This window comes from Desmodus rotundus, chromosome 2, assembly GCF_022682495.2.
Source record: "Desmodus rotundus isolate HL8 chromosome 2, HLdesRot8A.1, whole genome shotgun sequence".
In the NCBI taxonomy this organism is placed as follows: domain Eukaryota; kingdom Metazoa; phylum Chordata; class Mammalia; order Chiroptera; family Phyllostomidae; genus Desmodus; species Desmodus rotundus.
Genome location: NC_071388.1, coordinates 80,035,638 through 80,051,802, shown reverse-complemented (window position 1 = coordinate 80,051,802; position 16,165 = coordinate 80,035,638). Strand labels below are relative to the sequence as shown.

General features: G+C 39.6%; 1 protein-coding gene across 5 annotated transcripts in view; it reads left to right on the top strand.

Annotated features, from left to right (window-relative positions):
* The window catches only part of ST3GAL6 (ST3 beta-galactoside alpha-2,3-sialyltransferase 6), a 97,276-nt gene that overhangs the window by 10,915 nt on the left and 70,196 nt on the right, over positions 1-16,165 (top strand). For 4 of the 5 annotated variants that reach the window (XM_024558182.3, XM_024558180.3, XM_024558181.3 and 1 more), the window contains exon 2: positions 10,209-10,365. The gene's annotated coding sequence lies outside the window, so the exon portion shown is untranslated. Of the gene's footprint in view, positions 1-9,862; positions 9,995-10,208; positions 10,366-16,165 lie in introns of those variants that run through there. The other variant, XM_045193561.3, reaches the window with a different exon arrangement.

Below are 16,165 nucleotides of genomic sequence, written 5' to 3'. Positions count from 1 at the left end.
GCAAGAGCTGATGTTAAAGGTCTGAGTTATATTTAATTCTAGATAATCTTATATGTTTTTACTCCAAAGATATGTTTTCTACTAAGTCTGAGTGGTGTCCAGTAATTTTAACTCTTTTTTTATGTTGATTTCTTTTGCTAGCAAATTAAGCAATAGGACACAAAATACCCTAACCACAAGAGCTTAAAATTTCCAGAGAAGTATTAGATGTGAAACTAAAAACACTGGAACTAACTTGAACTGTAATTAGCCTGAAATGGAATGTGCGGGAGAGGTCTGCAAGGAGGCCAGGGAACCGGCCAAGAAAGCAGAGTCTGAGCACCACGCCAGCACCTCCGAGGGAGGAAGTGCCCTGAAAGTGGGTCTGTGCTTATCAAATAACTTAAGAATCCTCACCCGATGGTATGTTTGTTTATTTGAGGGAGGGAGAGCGGGGGAGAGAGAGAGAAAGAGAGAAAGAAAGAACGTGGGAGAGAAACATAATCAGCCTATATGGATTTGAGAGAGAGAGAGAGAGAAACATCAAAGTGGGAGAAAAACATGGTTCGGTCACCTCCTGGGGCGGGGATCGAACCTGCAACCTTTTGGTGTATGGGTCAACACTCCAACCAAATGAGCCACCCGGCCAGGATCAAACAATTTTTTAATTATCACCCATGGGATTGCCTACAGAAGTTGCCCGTCACCAGTTCAAATGTATAGACCCCTTACCATTTATATTTTTATTATAAGTGAATTACTTTGGCATTTCCTTCACCAGCAGGGCTGAGTGGCTAACTCTTTTGTGGTGACCCCTCCCAGATAATGCTCCTCTCTGAGCCTCTACCTAGGCTGCTAAGACCCCTGTTTCTTAGGAAGCTCATATTCTCTAATGTTTTTTAAAGTAAAGTTCTTACGGGAATATCAGATATACAGAGGAGTACACAGACCGTGTCAGTATAGTTCATACATTTCCTCCCAGTGAACACACCCAGGTAAGCCGCCTCCAGCGGGGAGAATTGAAACGTTTACTGACCTCTGGAAGTGCACCACAGGCTCCACCCAGTCACAGCTTCTGCCCTTAGGGGAGGGGGGGGGAGTTCTCTGGCGAAACCTGAATCAGCTCCCAGGTGCTCTGAATGGCTTCAGAGCCTCAGAGTCCTTCTGGTTGAGGAATAGGACTGGGCCGCCCGGGAGGGATGTTATAGAATGAACTGTGTCCCCTCGAAAGACATGTTGAAGTCCTAACTCCTAGTATTTCAGAATGCGATCTCATTTGAAAAGGGGGTCATTGCAGACATAATGAGTTAAGATGAGGTCATGCTGGAGTAGGGTGGGCCCCTAGTATAACTGATGTCCACGTAAGAAGCATCCATGTGAAGACAGACACGGGGAGAGCACTATGTGAGGACAGAAAGCGGGTTGCGGTAAGGCATTGACAAGCCAAGGAACACCAAGGAGGGCCAGCGAACCCCCAGCAGCTAGCTACAAAGAGGCAAAGAAGGATTATCCCTTATAGGTTTCAGAGGGAGCATTACCCTGCCGACACATTTATTTGGATTGTTAGCCTCCAAAGACAGTGTATTGTGTGACAAGTGTGTAGTGAGACAATACACTTCTGGTGTCGTAAGCCGCCCCGTTTGTGAGCCACCACTTCTTGCAGCCCCAGGAAATTAATGCGGAGGGTCTGCGGTGGGCCTGGCACCTTGATCCCTCTGCTCTGCTTCCTCCAGAGCACACTTGGCCCTGGGTCCTGGAGTCGTCCTGGCTCCACCCTGTCCAAGCTGCTGTCTGGACCGGCTCACAGAGTGCCCCCTCTTGCCCCTGGTTGCTCCATGTCTGTGATGTGCCCTATAGGAGGACAGTGGTTTCATTACCATTCCGTGGCGTTTTCTTTATTTGTTTGCTCTGCCGATCATTAGCACTTTCGGACCCAGCCAGCTTCATTTACTGACCTGCCCCAGAGCAAACCTTGAAAATCCGCCTGCCTTGGGTTCCTGTCATTGCCTCTTGTCTGGGTCTCTGCTGAGATTCCCTTACCCATCCTCCCGGACTCAAACTGGGGCCACATCCTCCATCCAGTTTTCCCCAGTTCCTCTGGTCCAGAATCACCTTTAATAGGAAAAAATGCAACTTTATGTTTTAAATGAAGTACCTACTCTCAAGTAGTTTGGCACGTTGCAAATAAAGGTTTTGTTTTGCTGTATGTAGGCATATCAAAGACCAGTCCTCAATTGAGAAAATAAGAAAGCCATTGAATAAAAAAGCAGCCAACAATGAGGCTTCAGAAGTAAGGAACTCTGTAGAACAGGGCAGATGACCGGTTTTAGACTGCCTTACCATTCATCTATTTTTTTTCTTCCTGGGATGAGTTTCTGCTGTTAGGGGAACCACAAGGACTTTGCTGTTTGAAATCCCCAGGGTTACTCCCCAGACTCAGGCCACTTCCTGCACTTTTCTTTTGTGCCCTTCCTTTGGGATCTAGGGACTTGCTGGTGGCTTTTGTCCTAACTGCTCTTAACACAGTTTCTGCCTGTAGTCTCATATGTCCAGAGCCTAGCTCAGTTGCAGAGTGGATGTGCACTCCTGAATTGCCTCTTTCTTTCACTTCAGAAGCCTTTGCTTACTGCTAGTAAATGTGGGGAAGTCTTCAGAATATTTAAAAAAAATTACAGACATGGGAAGTTACAAAATTTTGTTCTTATTTTGGGTCTATTTGTGCTTCCTTATTCTCTTGCCAAGCCTCCTTAACTTCTAGTTTCTTCTGGTTTCCACTATATTAATATTTATATTTGCCTTTTGATATAATATTTATGTCAAGCATCTACCCAAATGCTTGATTTTGAGTGTTATGCTCTAAGAGCACCCAACATGGAGTGTTTCTCAATCACACTCTGTTTGATGCCTCAGTGCCTTTGATCATGCTGTCCCTGCTAAAGGACAAATATTTGTCCTATAATATTTAAATAAATATAAATATGTTTATATTTAAACAATATATATTATAACAATATGTTATATTATATAAATATATAATATTAATATTTTATCCTTTATATTTTGTCCTTACACTATATTGATATATCTATTTTGCCCTTAAATATTATATTATAAAAATATAATATTTATATATTACCATAAGACATGCAGCAAAAAAGCTGCATGTTTTATGGTAATCACATATTCTGTAAAATATATAATTGAAAAATAATAAAACAGTGAGCTCTGAAGCTGTAGTTAAGAGGTTAGGTTGGGGCAAAAGATTGTGTTTGGTATGTTGGATTGTCTGCGTTTAGATGTGTGGCTATGTGGATTGGCCTTTTGTACACCTGTGTTCTCACAGTTCAGACAATCCTTGTATCCTGAGATCTTGTGCCATGTGACAAATGGGTAATAAATATCTGCACTGGATAGATGGACAGATGGACAAATGGATGATGGCGTTGCTCCACCTTCTTGGCCAGTGATTTCACTGAATTGCCGGTAGGATAAATTTCAGTAGAGTTCATGGCTGCCTCCTGAAGCCTGGGAGGGTTTTTTTACGCCCAAGAGGATTTCGTGGGCTGGAAGCTGGGGATCTAGAAGTGACATCTCTTTGGCTTGCCTATGAACATACTAAAACATTTGGCTAGTTGTTTTTGAAAATGAGGCTGAAGAGTATGACTTCATTGTAACTCCTAGTATGCTGGAGGTACTTCTTTCATTGGAAACCCAGATGTACATATTTGAAATTTACCTTTTTGAGGATGCTGTACACTTCTTTGGAAATCTATTAGAAGAGACTTTTCCCTCCCTCCAAAGAGAAATATCCCTGTTTAAACTTTCTTTGGTATTGTCTAAGCTAGGTTATTTTATAGGGTGAAGAAGGCAGCTGTTAGTAAACAGTTATTTTTTAAAACATCTGCCTTTTGAAATTTTCTCAGATTCTTTAAAAAAAATTTTATTTCTTATTTTCTGGCAAGAAGGGAAGGGAGAAAGAAAGGGAGAGAAACATTGATATGAGAGAGAAACATCAATCGGTTGCCTCTCATATGTGCTCCAACTGGGGATTGAACCCGCAACCCAGGCATGTGTCCTGACCAGGAGTCAAACTGGTGACCTTACGCTTTTCGGGACAATACCCAACCAACTGAGCCACGCTAGTCAGAGCTCAGATTTTTTTTTTTTTAAACAGAAAGTAATGTTAAAAGTATAGGAATTCTATAGATGGGTCTTCACATATTTGTAGACTTGACTTTAGTTTACACTTGGTAATAACCTTGTTATGATACCCTTGAGTTAAAAATTTTCATTAATGAAAATAGAACATTTATAATCACATGGTTTATAGGTGAAACCATTTAAAGATCAAAGACCAGCATTATATTGTTTTGATTGTCTGCTTTATTAAATATTGACTCTGGCATTTCCCAACCCCTTGATTCTAAAAAAAGTTTTGGTTATCTTTCTGTGGGCTTGTGCCTTGGATTATTTTCTGGCCAGAGTACAGAACAAAGCATTCAGAGGAACTTCTGGTTCATGCACTTGCTGAGAAACGCTGATTATTCTGGCCCAGTCAGTGTGATTATCCAGAAGAGAAAGCAGTTATAAGACTTATTTCCTGCATCTACTCTCTCTTCAGTGTTTCATTTCAATAGGATTACTGTAGATTTACCTTAACTAGGAATTTATTGTCTCATTTAAAATACTATTTACTTTCCCTTTTCAGAGATTCCTTGTGTTTCAAATATCTAGGTAATTTTATATGACTTATTAAAGGTTTATGTTTTAGGGGAAAACCTCCTGTACTTGAAATGAAATTTCTCTTTGAGACTCTTTTTAGCAATTTGTAAGATTCATCAAGTTTGTGAACTGGCTTTTGTAGATTGGAAAAAAGAAATTTGACTCCAAAATGACATTCCGATAAGCAGTTCTCTGAAAACAACTTAAATGTCTACTAATGAAGAATGGTTAGTGATGATGTGTTTGGTTAATAGACCTTTATTCATCAACATGGATAGACCTCAAAACCAAAAGTGTAGAGTGAAAAACACAAATCTCAGAATGTTATGTATGCAAACGTTAAACGTCCCAGAAAACTTTCTTACGTGCCACGTGATGTTTATTAATGTGTGTGCTTGTGCCTGTGTGTGACTAAAAAGTGGACTGGCTCTCTATCGAATTCATGATTGTGGTTGCCTCGGGGCGAAGAGTAACTGGGGTAGGGAGGGGAATTAAATCTACCTTCGAAAAACAATCTCTGAGAAGATACGGTTATTTTGGCTTTGGGGTTCATGGGCATTTGTTATATTGACATTTATGCTTCTATGAACATTTCATGATAAAACATTCCATGTAGTGTTTCCTAAGGAAAGAAGTCCCATCTAGGAGGCATACACTTGTCATGACTGGGAATGAGCCTGAAGCTATTCTAATACGTCTGTATTTTACAATATTATTCTGTGAAAAATGCAAGTTGACAGAATGAATCTTGAACATGAGGAAACCTCCAGCTGACCTGGCTCTTGGGAAACTCTAACGGCTCACAGATTAAGAATACCGACCCTGGCAGCAGACCGCTTAGGCCAAACCCTGGCTTGACATCTTCCAGCTCTGAGATCTTGGACAAGGGAACTCCTCTTAGCCACAGTTTCCTATCTGTAGAATGAGGACAACAGCGCCTGTCTGGGCACTGTTGTGAGGATCACGGGAGTCCGTGCATGTGGTAGCTATGCAACAAAGACTGGCTCTCCGTATTTTCATAATCACTCCTATCAGCGGCCTCCATTCTCTCAGTGTACTTTTTCATCTCCACCCCAGGTCTTTGTGCATGCTGTCTTTTCAGCCTGACCTGTGTCTTTACTTCCACCCCAGTTTCATCTGGAGAACTCTTTCGCAGAGGAGTTTTCTAAGAATGCTCCCAACTTCTTCAGAGAAGCCTCCTGCTCCTCCCCACCTCGGGCCACTTTCTACTCAAACCGCAATTGCCCTTTAAAAGTTACTCATGGGGGTTAAGAGCCCAGGTTCTGGAGTTGCAAACTCATGGATTCAAAGGAAAAGTCCACTCACAGCTTGTTCTGTGACTTCGGACAGGTTATTTATCCTCTAATTAAACCCCTAGCATGTAGTATTTCCTCAATAAAAAGTAGTTTTAAAAAACATCCTGGTTAAAGAGATACATAGTATATTATTGCAATCATACTGTAAATTTTTGTATTCTGTTATTTTAATTTGATATTTTGTCACAACCTGTCAAGATAATTTTTATAATATTTTTAAATTACAAAAGTTTCAAAAAATAAAGAGGATAATAGAGCAAACATTACTATACTCATAAAAAAAGTTATGTATTTTGTTGTGTATTATGCACTCCTGTGTATAGTGCTAACCCACGTTTTTGGCTCAAACTTTCAGGAAAAAAACCCTTTCATTTTAATTTTTAAATTAATTAATTAATTAATTTATATTTAGAAACAAAACTAATTATTGTATTCCAGGGTATTATTTTGCACATGAATATTATTGCTTTCTAGAGTTACAATTTTAGCACATAAGCATAAATAAAACAATTAAAAACATATAGATATGGAATTAGTACTACCCATATATAGTGTGCATCCTTATTTTCCCCACAAAAATTTGGCCAAAAAGTGTGCTTTATACATGTCAAAATACAGTACTTGTGAACTGCTCTGTCCTGGATTGTAAACTTTTTCTTCTTCACTACTGTATCACCAGTATCTACAACAATCTTTGACTTAGTGTAGGCATTGGGAAATTATTTATTGACTAGGTGAACAAAGTTACCCCAGAAGGTGAAAACTTTTATAGTTAATATTTTCAAGAAATGAATGTACTGACTAAAAGAAATAAATCTAGGATTATATAATTTTATTAAAAATATATTTCACATGTATTGGTTTATTTGCCATATTAAATTATAAGGGAACACAAATGAAGATTTGCAGCACATTTGTAGCTTTGGAGGTTTCAGAGGATCATCTGGTGGTCCTGTGGAAAGCAGGAACATTTCCAGCACTTTAATCTTAAGGTTTGATTTCTTTATCAGATTGTTTATCCTGAAATTAACTCACTTTTTTCTTTTTTTTTAAAGATTTTATTTATTTATTTTTAGAGAGAGGAGGAGGGAGGGAAAAAGAGAGGAAGAGAAACATCAATATATGGTTGCCTCTTGCACACCCCCTATTGGACACCTAGCCTGCAACCCAGGCATGTGCCCTGACTGAAAATTGAACTGGTGACCCTTTGGTTTGCAGGCTGGCACTCAATCCACTGAGCCACACTGGCCAGGACATCACTTCTTTTTTAAAAAAAAATAGCAAAAGAGGAATTAACAAACAGGAGGTGATACTTCCCAGGGAGCAGAATAAGCTAGGCTCAATCAGAATAAACCGATGTAATAAAAAAGGGCTTTTGCAAGTCTAATGGAATTGTTACAACTTTTAAGCAAACTAAAACAGTAAACACATTGGAAGAGGGGCTTTCAAAGTTGAAGAAAAGGCAAGAAACTGCTTCCCCCTTAGTTATGGGTTTATTTACTCTGAGAGAGAAACCTAAGAATGCTTTAAAATTTGAGGAAGGCCTTTGTGTTCAGATATTAGAGTAATTATCCAGGAAAGATATCACGTGGGATTTTGAACTGATTGCAAGCTCAAATTTATTAGCTAAGTCGGGAAGCAGAGCAAAAATATGAGCAAGCAAGGAGGGGGGCTTTCTAAGCGTTGAAAGAATTTTTATGACTCAGATGAGTGGTAGGGAGGTGAAATTCCAGGGTTAGAAAAATAACGCAGATCTCTACATTGATAAAGCACCCTACAAATTATAGCCTTGGAAGACTTTCCCCTCCCCACCTTTGGAGATTTTATAACACAAATCACTGGGAAATATTACTTTGTAACCATATTTTCTCTCATCCTGCTGTTAACTGTAGTATACTAACATAATAAATAATTACATTTTGAATGCATATATTCATTCATTCATTCATTCATCAGAACATGCTTATTTACCTGCCAAGCTTGCAGTGAGAACATCATTTTTTTTAAAAAATGGAAGTGAAACATCTATCTCTTCCTTAGAATTGGGCAAAACTAGTTATTGCTCAGGAGTGTGACCTGGCCAGTACTGCAAGATCTAAGATACCATTTTTTTGGACACTTGAATGTGTGGACTTGTAAAACCCTGCTTATAACCAGTTAACCTATTTATTAATCATCTGCCCCCAAATCAGGGGTAAAGAGGACTTTTGAAGTCATCTGGTTAGAAGACTGCACTTTGGCAAACACCAGTTTAAATAACATTGTAGGCCTTGTCATCAAGCTACATCCTTGACAAGACCCACAGTTTTAACCCACAGCACTGGCATCACATGGGAGCTTGTAGAAATGCAGATTCTCAGGTGCCCCAGACCTACTGAATCAAATTTCAACACGATGCTCAGGTGACACCAATGGATATTCAAGTTTATTAAGCCCTGCTCTCCAAATCCCTCCCAAGTTTTTTTAAAAACACAGTATCTTTAGTAACAAGTGACTCATTATCCTTCAATGCAACATGTAGTTATCTTTAGGCAGCCTAACCATTAACAAGTTCTTCCTCACAGAACTCAAAACTAACTTCTTGAACGTTGCGTTCACTGGCCATGGCTTGACCACTGGTAGTCTTCAGAACCTGGCTAATGCCTCTTCTTCATGAAGACCATCTAATCGTGAGAATGGGCTATTTTATGTCCTCCCTTGAGCTAAGCTTCTCCAAGTGTAACTTAATCCCACTTCCCCCAGTTGCTCCTGGTAGAGCACTGAGGTTTCTTTACTCACTGACTTGGACTAGAAAATCTTAAAAGGGCCCTTCCAACTTCAATAGTGTGATTGCCTCTTTACATGAGCTGGTAATAAAGAGCAATAGGCAGAAGGCAATAGAAACTGAGGAGCTGTATTTTTATACACGTAGGGAGAACGCTGCTGAGGCACACACTTATCATTAGCCATAATTTCCTTAGGTTCAAAAGTCTGTGTTGCAGCAGTGACTTCTGTTACAACAATAGCCCCTGGCCCCTAACCTGCGCGGCTGTCTGCCTTCCAATTTCTAAATGTGTGAACTACTTAGCACTTCAAAAGTTAAGTGCATGTAGAAATACATGAAAATAAGCATTCTTCTGTTTCTCTGAATTTTAAGACTTAAGATTTTAGTTTTAAGATTTGGATTTTAGATTGAGATTAAGATTTTTAAACTTTTCAGAGGAAGATTGCTGTAGTCCACAAGTCAGCACATGAACTGATTTTGCTTTTCCTTAGCGGCTTTCAGTAATGTATTGCACACACATCAAACACGTAGAAATAACGTTAGTGTACTCGGCGTTTGAAAATTTTGTTTCTTTACTTGGCAGAATCTAAACATTTTTTCAGGTTACTGTATGATTTTCATAATAAAGTGTAGCTATTTCCTTGTTGCATAACATTAGAGTTCATAGGTCGCTTCTGAAATAAAACCTTTGGCATATTTTTGTTGGTTTTCATATTTGTTTCTCAATAATTAAAAAAAAACATTTTCTGCTGACACAGGAAATACAGAGCTACGCGTCTTGCTGTTGATGGTGGTTTCTGTATTGGGGTTAGTCTTGTGGAAGACAAGTTGTCGCAGGGGCATGTAAAGATTTTTTTCAAAAATTTTTTGAGAAAGTGGCCACAGCACATTCTTAAACTAGTTGCTATTTTTACAGATTCTCCTACGCTTTCTCTAGCTACTTTCTTCTTGATGTTTTCATTCTCCTTGACCTCCCCCTCATTCTCGCTCCCCTCCCCTCCCTTCCCCTTCAGAGGGTTTTCAGAGCAACAGCTCCACCTCTCACCTCCACATTTAACAATAAAGCTGTGTGTATGTGTGGAGAGAAGCTGAAAAATAAGACAGATGGTTCTTTCATTACCAGGTTGCTTTGGATTAATTGAGCTGGATATGTTATTTTTTTTAAGGAGACCGAGCTGGATCCTGTGGACAAGCAGTCATGAACTACAGTAATGTAATATACTTGTATGCTGCTGCTTTTGCTGTTGGATGTTTTGTTTTGTTTTGGTTTGGTTTTGGTAATTTCATTATCATGTAAGGCATTTTTGGGAGGGATTAGGAGTGAGTTTAATAAAAGTATTTTCATTAAAATGTTTCTAATGGATTAAAGTTTTTCTTGGGTAGCAGAGCCACTCTTACCAACATGCTGTTTCTGTGTTTTATTTCAGTTCTTGCCAGAGAAGAAGCAGCACAGCCTCTGTCCTGGATAATTTGTCGTGGTACAACAATTTCGCAGACAGCCTCCTGAAAACTCCGGCACGCTTACCACAGCCTTCACCTTCGGGACCAGAGGGCCGCTGGGAAACAGATTTCTTAAAAGCGCAGGTAAGCAAAGGTGACACTGCCATTGTCTCAAGTAAGCTTGGACACTTGAAATGTTCTTCTACAATGATACAATGTTGCCATCTCAAGCAGGTGACTTTCAGATACCCTCTCCTTTGTATATCACTGCCTGCTTATCCGTTGTGAGTTTAACATGAGGCCAAAGGGCCTGTGAGACTATTAATATAACCAATGACTCTACTACAGCCTACCCCAAGGTTGAGTTATGGAAATTTTAAATATTATTTTTATTCTCAATCTGAACGGGCCTTTCTTGGGGCTGTTTTAAACCAATCTGGAAGTGGAAGAGTAAGAAAACTCTGAAGATGAAACTAGAATGTTACATGAATCACAACTATTATGGAAACTGCTGTTAAGAAGCTGTGTAACTTTGGGCAAGATGCTTGGGCTTTCTGTGCCTTTTTTGCCTCAATAGAATAAACTTTAATTCCCTCTCTGTCTTTAAATGATACGATTATTAATCATTTTATTATTGAAGTACCTTAAAGTACCTTAATATAATTTTTAGGTATATTCTCCTTAGTATTCCTGGAACCTCAATTTATAAATTTATTCTGCGAATGCTCTGGAGCTCAAATGTTCACCCAGAATTAGCCTGATGTTTTACCAGTGAATCCGTACAGTCTTTCTGGCTTGTTAAGGTTTGTCAGAGAACAGTTATCCTAGTGGTGGATTTGTTTCGTTAGTTTTATTTGAAAATCGTTTTGTGAAGGGCACTTACTGACTGAAACTTCATGATTCAGTGGTGCAGGTAAATGCGGACATTTATAGTGGTTTGGGGATTTAGTCCTTGAGATTCTCTTGATCTCTTCGTTATTCAAACCAAAATTATCATGAGTGGTTGCAAAGCCTTCCCCCGTGACCTGAGCCACAGGGCTTGCCGAAGTCCTGAGACCGTGAACCTGGCCTGGACGCAGGGCTGGGTCCCTGGGTTTCTCGCTGCCAGAGACATCGTAATTTAGTGGAATGTGGGCTCTGATCATCTTAGTTATTTGGGGAACTGCCTTTCCTGCCGATCTTTACATCTCCTGGCATCCTGAACATGGAAATGTTTTGAATCTTTATAGAACAATGGTGAAGAGCATGGATTCTGGTGTGTGCCTGGGTTCCAATCCCAGCTGCTTACTGTTTGGCTGGTCTCGAGTATGTTATGACTTCTCTGGGCTTTAGTGTCTTCATCTGTATGATAGGGGTGCCAGTTAGTACCTTCCCTAAAGGGTGGTTTTGAGGATTAAAAGGATTATTCATCTAAAGCATTTAAAATAGTTTTGTCACATAGTGTTCAGAAAATTCAAACTCTTTATGGCCTTCCATTGCAGAGGTTACTCTTCTGTCCTCGTTCTCCAGTCTAGGGCCAGTGAACGGTCAGCTCTTTGTGCCCTGTTAGACGTTGCTGATTGGCTTCTGAGCCTAGACCACAGTGTTGGAGTCCTTCTCAGCAGAATGGGTCCAAACCTGAGCGAAAGATGAAACCTATTCTACAACTCAGTGTATTTGGAGAGTTCTTGATTTTATTCTTTGCTTCAATTTGATATGCTGATTACAAATCTGGAGTATTTGTTTTTATTGATTCAGAGCAGTTTTATTATGAAAAGTATAAACAGGTACGGGTCCTATAGCCAGAAATAGGGTCTAATTCTAAAACGAGTTTTGCTAGTGAATTATTACTGTGTTGAACGACTTTCATTTCACATTCAGAAGAAGATAAATAAGGCTTCCTATCACAGATATTTTGAAATGTTGAAATGAATGTGCAGAAATAATAGCTAGCATAGTAAGGGAAGCTTAGTTTTTTTGAGGCTATTATTCACACAAATGCCACAAGTTCTTTAGGATCTTTTTTAGGATGTTCTATAGTTTTTTAATGAGGTCTTTGTGAATGGGCAGCTAATATTGGGTTGACCAAAAAGTCCATATGTTTTTTTTCTGTAAAATAAAAGACATATTTGTCACTTTTACCAATAACTTTATTGATTTGGATACTTTGGGTGTGTTGGCTGTCTCCCATGTGGTACAACGTTGATTGTCCTCAGTTAGTGTCTCGATTTGATCACTGTCAACTTCAACTGGTCTACCCGACCGTGGAGTATCATCCAGCAAGAAATCTCCAGCACAAAACTTTGCAAACCACTTTTGACATGTTCAGTCAGTCACAGCACCTTCTCCATACACTGCACAAATATTTTTTTTTGCATTTCAGTTGTGTTTTTACCTTTCTTGAAATAATAAAGCAAAGTATGCCAAAAATCTTTCTATTTTCTTCCATCTTCAATATTAAAATGGCTATATAAAAATTCACCAATTTTGGTAAGTTTTTAAAATGTGCACACTGATAGGACAGCTGTCACAATACAATCTAACAAAACTGTTTCAAATGAAGTTAAGGACAACTAAACACTACTCAAGCCATCTTATGGAAAAAAACCAAACGAACTTTTTGGCTAACACAATACTTCATTATTTTTAAAAGAAGAATTATAACAAGATTAGGAGAGTCCTTACCATGTGGGAGACATACATCTGGTGCTCTGTATTTACTACTTACAGTAGGTCTGTTAGGTTGCACCATTGTTCCCATTCTACGGGAGAGGAGACTGAGGTATAAAGAGGTTAAACAGCCTCCCAGGGTCATAGAACCAGTCAGAGGTAGAGCTGAGACTCAAACCTGAGGTCTGATAGCCAGGCAGACAACCTTGACCCTAATGATGCTGCTACCTACAAAGAATAAATTGAATGAAGAAGATGAGAAGATGAAGTAACAGCTGATAGAAGTCTTCAGTGCCAGGCTAAGTGATTTTATGTGTATTTGGCGGACAACGAAAGCTCCTGTGGGACGGGGGACAGTGTAAGAGTCGGGCTTAGAGGACTGCATGCCAGGTGCAACATGTGGGCTGGTTTAAAGGAAAGAAAGATTAGGAATTATTGCTGGTAGCTGAGAAGTAATGAGAACGTGGGTTCAGGAAACAGGATAAAGATAAGAGCTTGAGAACACCTGTATTTGGGTGTGCTGAGGAGGAAGAGGAGACCTAGAAGCGCAGGCCGAAAACTTAGAGGGCGAGACCCCGGCCGGTGCAGTGGCACCTAAGGGAGGTGGTTCAGGACCGCAGAGAGCAGAGAGGACTGGAACGAGACAAAGATGAACGGTTGTCGCGCACCCACTATGAGACTGGAATGTTCTGCAGGGGAATCCGCATGAGAACGTTCTGCTGTGCTACAGACGTTGCTACTTCTAAGTGAGGTAACCTTTGGCAAGGTTTTAAATTCCTCTAAAGCTTGGCTGCCTGTCCTGGAATATGGTGACTTTACTCTGTTTAAATGCCCTGAATCCTTGGAGGTTTTCCAGCTGTAAGATCTGCAGTGCTTGGGTGAAAACTGTGAATAGCAACAATTGGAAATTGGTGTAAAGGTTTGGCTGGCGCTTTGGCTAAAACTTGCAGGTGAATCGGAGGGCGATGCAGAATGAAGTGTCTGCCCTGTATGTGTGAGCTGAGAGGAGTCCTGTGTACAGGTGGGGCAAAGTAGGCTTACAGTTGTGAATACTCGGAATATGGAGCTCATTCCTGTATTATCTATTAATTTGTCTTTTTCCAAACAAACAACTGTAAACCTACGTTTGCCCGCTGCTCTGTATTTCCTCTCAGAAGTACCAGCAGTGTCTTAGTGTTACTGGTATAAATGGAAGGATAAGAAAACAACATACAAAGGAAAATGGCTAGTGAATTTATAAAGAAACTGTAAACATCCCCTACAATGGCGAGGGAAAGTTTTCGCTACTTTTCAGAGACTCTGACTATCTTCTTAAGAGAAAATTCTCTTGATTGGAAATTTTAGAAGATCAAGCCCAAAGGACTTTTAAAAGAGGCAGATAAAGGGCAGATGATCAAAGAGCAGGTAGAGTGCTTCCCAGACAAGAAAAATTAAAGGAGTTCATCCTCACCAAACCGTTATCACATGAAATGTTAAAGGGACTTATTTAAGAAAAGAAGATCAAAACCATGAACAATAAAATGGCAAAGAAAAAAAAACAAACCCACAAATCTTTCAACAATTGAATCTAAAAATCAAACTAAGCAAATAAGACAGAATCAATGATACTGAGAGCATTTTGATGGCTGCCAGATGGGTGGGGGGATGGGTGAGGAGGTGAGGGGACTAAGAAGTACAAATAGGCAGTCACAGAATAGCCGTGGGGGTGTAAAGTACAGTGTAGTTCACGGAGCAGCCCAGGAGCCTGTACTCAGGACTGACTCGTGGACACGAACAATGGTGGGGGCATTGCCTGAGGGAGTGGGGGTTGCTGGGTAGAGGGAGGCAAAGGGGGAGAAATCAGGACAACTGTAATGGCATACTCAGTAAAATATAATAATTAAAAAAAGAGCTAGCATGGAATTTAGAATGAGCTTCTAGTTTCTCTGAAAAACTGTTTTTGTGAAGCCCTGATCCTCTCAGTGGCAGTAATTCCTCTTCTCCTCACACCTCCAGGGGTGCTTCTCCAACACACAGATCACCTGGGACCCTGTTGAAATGCAGATCTGACTCACTAGATAGAGCAGTGGGGCTGAGATGCTGCAGTTCTACCGGGTTCCCAGGTGATGCCAATGTTGCTGGCCGGTGGACCACACTTTGAGTAGCAGTGGTCTAAGACATTTGGCTTTTATTCTCACAACAGACACTTTGAAACAATATAACTTGGCTCCCTCACCAGACTGTGGACTCCGTACCCTTTGTTCTGAAGTAGATGAGTACTAGATATTAACAGATTAATCATTTCTTACCTCTCTGTGTGGTTTGTGTAATTCAGTTGTGTCAGTAATTTGAATTGTTATAGGTAGGGGCTTTTTCCTTTTAACTGAGGGATTGAAGCAAATCTGGTGTTCAGAAATAGGCATCAGAATGCAATATAAAATTTCCGTATAAATTTAAACATACGTTTACTATATGACTCATGAAGACCTATGCCCACCCGAAGACTTGTACTTAAATGGTCACTATAGCTTTATTTACAGTAACCAAAAACTAAGGAGAAACCAAATGTCTATTAACTGGTGGCCTGATAAACAAATTATGCTATAGCTGCACAATGAAATATTACTTAGCAATAAAAAGGAATTTCCTGGTAGAAGCAACAACATGGACATTTTTTCAAAAGCATTATACTAATTGAAATAAGCCATAAATAAGATAACATACTGTATGATTCCATTTATACTAACTTTTAGTAAAAGCAGAACTACAGTGATAAACAGATTAGGAGACAGGAACTGGGGGGAGGAAGTTGGCTAAATGGGGTTGATGGAAATGTTTAATATGATTTTGGTGGTTGTTACATGACCATATGCATTTGTCAAAATTCATCAAACTGTACATGATAAAGTGGCTAATTTTATTGTATAAAATTTTTATCTTGGTAAACTTAATTGAAAAAAATTGACCATAATCATGAAACTGTTGACACTATCGAATACTTCTTGGAGGCTATCTTATTAGTGGGATTTTAATATAAGGAAATAGAGAAAATGTCCACTCTGGGAGAAGAAAAGGGTCTCTGGCAGAAAATGTGAATAAACAATAGGAACATAAGAAGTTCCCTTAAAAACTTCTTTGCGTATCTTCAATGCCTCTGAACCTAAAGGGAGAAATCTCCAAAACAGGAAGTTCAGGTCATTTATTTTCATCGCCCAGTGTAGTCTGCTGTTAGTGGAATGACTCGAGCGTGTCCCACTGTGCTGCTAAAATACCCAGGTTCTGCCAAAATGTCATTTTTCTCCTTTTTCTATTCTTT